The sequence below is a fragment of the Alligator mississippiensis genome, chromosome 15 (genome assembly GCF_030867095.1).
Source record: "Alligator mississippiensis isolate rAllMis1 chromosome 15, rAllMis1, whole genome shotgun sequence".
NCBI lineage: Eukaryota > Metazoa > Chordata > Crocodylia > Alligatoridae > Alligator > Alligator mississippiensis.
In genome coordinates, this window is record NC_081838.1 from 14418332 (window position 1) to 14423295 (window position 4964).

The following is a 4964-nucleotide window of genomic DNA, read 5'->3' on the forward strand; positions in this document are numbered from 1 at the left end:
TTGCCCTAGTGTGTTGTTTTTTTTTAACATGTCCTGAGGATATCTTTTTGAGTGTTTGGACACTTTGTCCCCAAACAGAAACCTTTTCTAACCTTGAAAACTGAAAGCCACTATCACTGGTCCATAAAGCTTCATTTCCAGATGTTTTGCCTGCTTCAGCAGAAATTCGGTAACTATAGGCTAGGCCAGGAAAAAGTCTATTAGCCGATCTGTTTGTTATATGTAATGTATAGGAACTATTAGCACATTGCTCCATCTTGCTCACTTACATCATTGGGGTGAATCTGCAAACCAATCTTGCTTTACATACGTTCAAACCTTTCTTTAGAACGAGTGCACCCGAAACACAAATCCTGATGCATCTTCACCGTAAAGTCACTCGCGGCGGCCTACAGCTAGAATAACTGTCGCGTTCTCCTCCGCTCTCCTATTACAGGCCTACCCATACCAGGCAGATTTTGGAAAGGAGACACAGTACACATTAACTCCAGTCACACGGTAGTGGGAGCCAAGGGGTTGTAATGTCTTCTAAAATATATGGTCTGAAATCCTGAAACTGTTCATGCCTTGGGCTTGTGGCAATGGTGTAAGAAGCCCTGTGGATTATAATTATAGAATAATCTGAGCCTAAAAATTATTTCCCCTCACTGCCACAGACACAGGCCTAGCCTTCTTATTGGGTGATGCCCTGAGGAAGGAGGATTACATCCCTTCTGAACTTTCACAGAGGAAATCCAGCTCAGACAACAGAGCTGCACAGCCGCCATTCTCTCTTCACCACCGAGGGCGTTCCTCTTCCTCTACACACCACTCCCCTTGACGTTCAGGAGAGAGGGGTCAACAATACGTTTAAACAGCAGCAAAGAACCCAAGCATTATGCATTAATGCACCGTAGTTATGGTGCATTAAGTTTAGTACCTGTAGTCATAGGAACTAACTCAATGCGCGGTAACGGGCACTACTGCAGAGTAGCGCAGCACGCGCCTTCTTAGTGATGCTAATGCACACTAGACTCATTCTCCTGCCCATCAGCCCATTAGCACAGCTTTTGCCGTGACAGACTATGAGCAGGAGAAGTGCTCTACTGTGCATTTAGCGTCTCGTGTAGACGCGCCCACTCACGTTGAATTAGCTTCTTAACAATGGGGGCCACAGGGCACAGGCACCTCCCCAGCCCCTGAACTCAGCCTCCCGCCATCACAGGGAAATATGATATGAAAATAGGTCTAATGATACAGGTCTGAGATAAAAGCAATCTGGCTGTCCATGGATTTGAAATGTCTGAACGCTTTCCTGCGGTGGGCTCATTAAATCCTTCCACAATCTATGAAATAATATTAACATAGCTATCCCCACAGCATGTTGAATGAAGTTGCCAAGCTCCGGGGAATGACGAGGAAACATAAGAGAAGAAAGAAAAAGCTAAGACAATAATACCAAAAAAACCAAACCCCAACATAATGATTTCACACGAGTTCATGCACCTTCCCCACTTGGAGTTTCAGACGCGCCCGCACATCAGAGCGTGGACTGAACTGGGGGCTCTTCTCTGCTTGCTGTTGCCGGAGAGTTGGAGAATCCAGCTGAAAATGAGGAATGGGCCCATAAGGCTTGGCTTGGTGATATATATGCTCCCCAGAAGGGAACTGCTTCTGCTTCCATCATTGTACCAAAGAAGAAAAAACGGCGTCACTGTAACTGGGACACAGGCTGTCAACATCAATCACAGAGCAGGCAAGAGGAAAAGAAAGCACCTGAGGAAACAATCATGCCTGAGGAATATTGGAAATACATAGATCAGGCACCTCGCAGAGCTGCTGAGTCCTCAGGATTGCCACTTGTGTCGGGGGCCATCCTGGGTGCACAACATGCCTGAAAGCCATGCCATTAAACTCAGCCGTGAATTTGTATGTTGCTTTTCATTTCCAGCTCTCCGGCACTCCAGGGCTTTCAAGCACTCGGCAGTCTCCATTCTCCCCTGTAATCCTACAGGAGGAAACCTTCATCATCTCCGTTCAGGGGAATGGCATGGGGTACTACTGCCTCCAGTTTCATGTAGACACAAGGATGCAGACAGGCCTGGGCTCCCCCGTTTTCAGAGAGCTGCGTTTACAATCCAGGATTGCAGATGAGATCTGCTTCGGATTGATTTGTTTTAATTTGGACATGCTTTTGCGCAACCCATGTTGGAGGTAGGAATGACTGGGAGGGAGGCATGAGAGCGCTCTCTGTTTTTAATAGTCTATCAGGAAAGGGGTGGAAAGATTTAAGGGCTGATACTCTGTTTCTGCAATGTGGAAAGTGCAGTATTATCACTCCTGGAGCCACGGCTGAAAAGGACCAAGGGCTCTATATGGGAGACAAGTGCAAACACCTGATCTCGGGTAGGAGGAAAGCCCAGGGCACACAGACATGCTCCAGGGCTGATTTTCATCTCTGTGTAGCACTTCAGTAGGAATTGAGTCATGCTGGGTGTGGGGCTCTGCACGGGAGGGAATTTCACCAGCATGCCTGCAAATAAGGAACGGAGGGCAGAAAACCTAGGAGGCGAATATTATGCTGCAGAGGAAGTTTAATGTACGGAAGAAATTGAGAATACAGACACGGAAGGGATACAGAGGAGAGAGCGAATTTCCCCAAGGTTTTCCAAAGGGTCACAGCTGGGATTATACATCTGTTGTCACCAAACATCTTCTACACGTCTGTGGCTGTGCCAAGTGGTCTGCAATGGATTACAAGTGGACTGTAAGGAGGCAGAGGCATCCGTTGAAATGACAGCACCGCATGAAGAGGCCTTAATGTTTAACAGTGCAGAGAATACAAAGTTCCTAGAGTAACAAAGCAAAGCGTAGGAGACAGGAGAATGGGGGAGGGAGTCTTGTAGCAATGCCAAGCCCTCACACTTAGCACTGCTCTGAGCCATGTCCGTCGGGTCAGCCAGGAATCTGTATCTTGCTTGTCATGTCCGTTGTGCTCCAAGTGCCGTGGATATCCGAGCTGGATTTAGCACGGCCAGCGCCTTCCGTATCTGCCCCTACCGCCCCACCCGGGGCAACAGCACCATCCCTCCCAAACTAGCTCTCCAGTGCATGGATCATAGCAACAACAATAACATGGCCTTCTGCGGCGGGGTCTCCAACAACAATCTGGACTCTGGTAGTACAGGTCATCCAGCATGTCCAGGCTGTCAGACATCTTGCTGTGCTGGAGGCGAACCTGAAACACAGCAGGGAGCAGAGGAAACATGACACATGGGCAGTGCTGATTGATCAAAGGGGCCTAACTTGGATGCGAGTCTCAGGGCAATCTGGCAGGGACTCAGAGACTATGGGATGGAGCAGGGAAATGCTGACCCCAACCCTCCTTTGTCCCGGTGTCACAGCTCTCCTTTCCTCCACCTCCTTGCTTTCCTCTACTTCCCCTCAGCCTCTCCCCCCAACAACACCTTCGAAGCCTTCTCACTTCCTTTGCCTTCAAAATGCTGGCTGGAAAGCAGGCTCCAGGGCCCTGTGGGGCAGCTGCAGCAGGAGTGGGGCAGGGAGCCTTTAGTCCAGGCCTAGGCAGCCCCTGCCCGATGGTGCAGGCACAGTCCTGGGACGTGGGGAATGTGCATTCACTTCAGGACCCAGAACCCAAGTCTTTCTCTTTTTGCCTCCTACCACTGGGATTGGGGGCGAAGGTGCATTGCACCCCTGAAGCTTGTTGCACTGCAGGAAGGATTCAGCCTTAGGCAGTTGGCAGTTCTGGATCCCACAATCCCGGGAAATGTCAGGGCTGCCGGGAATCACCCCAGTTGAGTAGAGAGGTGGGATTTTGGATATTGCTCCCTCTCTTCTGAGCTTTTCAGTGGCTGAACTTGCTGCCTGCTTTAAATTGGAGGACCTAATGTCTCTTCTTTGAGCTAAGGGGGCCTTGGGCAACAGGGTCAGGATTTGGATTGTCACTCCTGACTGCGCACTCCTACACCTTGAACAACACATGGCACTTCATCACTTCAACTGGGTCCCTCTTTCATTCTGGCCATTACTGTCCCAAATGCCCTTGAAATGCCAACCTCAGCTGGGGGGCCCTAATTCCTGCCACCCACCAACTCCAGTAAACCAACAAAAACAAGTGAAAAACCCTGAGCATTGTGAAAACCAATGAACAGAAGAGCAAGTTCAGTTTTTAAATTACAGCGGAAAGAAAGATACTTGGAAGAGATGAAGCTGAATTGGACTTACCTGGCTCACTGAAGAGAGAAGTCAAGAAGTGATTAAAATATCCTCACTGTGCAACCTTTTATACAGTTGTCAGACGGACGGGAGCATTTGCGGCATCTTCTGTACTTGACGTCCCGGTTCGTGACAAAACGTGTGTGTGTCACGTGTGCCAAGCCGCCAAATACTGTAATTGTTTCACTCTGTGTTTGTAATTATTGTGTTTTTAATTTAGTTTAGGACTGGCAAATTACACCCCTCCAGGTGTCTTTTCAATTAAAAGTTTATGGGTCAACCTTCTTCCTGCTCTTGCTCAATGGACTTCATTAGAGTTGGAGGATTTGGGGTACGTCTGCAGGGTACGCAGAGCAGGTGTTGGCGGAACCATTTGCTCTCCTGTGCATGAATCCAGTTTGGTCCATACTGTTATGCGGTGGGGAGCGGGGTGTTTCTGAAACCCAAAGAGGAGAAGGAGCCATTGTTTAGTATGCTCAGGTGCGCACCTGACATTTTCGGATTCAGTGCCCACCAAAACCCATGGATGTCAGCACATTGACTGGGGGAAGGACTGACATGCTTCATACGTCTTGCGAACCCCACCTATGATTTGTATAACTTCTGGATTGCCTTCAACTTTGACTGTGTATTAGTTTACTTTATGTCAAAGTTTGGTTATCTTTTTGTCTCTGGGTTCAATTTCCCCCTCATCTCAATTAGAGATTTATTTCTGCGATGCTTGCCGGTGATGGCAGGGCATGGTTGTA

General features: G+C 48.5%; 1 long non-coding RNA gene across 1 annotated transcript; it reads right to left on the reverse strand.

Annotated features, from left to right (window-relative positions):
* Positions 1-2555: 2555 nt before the first annotated feature.
* LOC132245766 (uncharacterized) lies at positions 2556-4305 on the reverse strand. The gene is made up of 2 exons (XR_009457484.1): positions 4225-4305; positions 2556-3217 (listed from the first exon to the last, which is right to left on the reverse strand). It is a non-coding gene; the product is annotated as an uncharacterized LOC132245766 (long non-coding RNA).
* Positions 4306-4964: the final 659 nt, after the last annotated feature.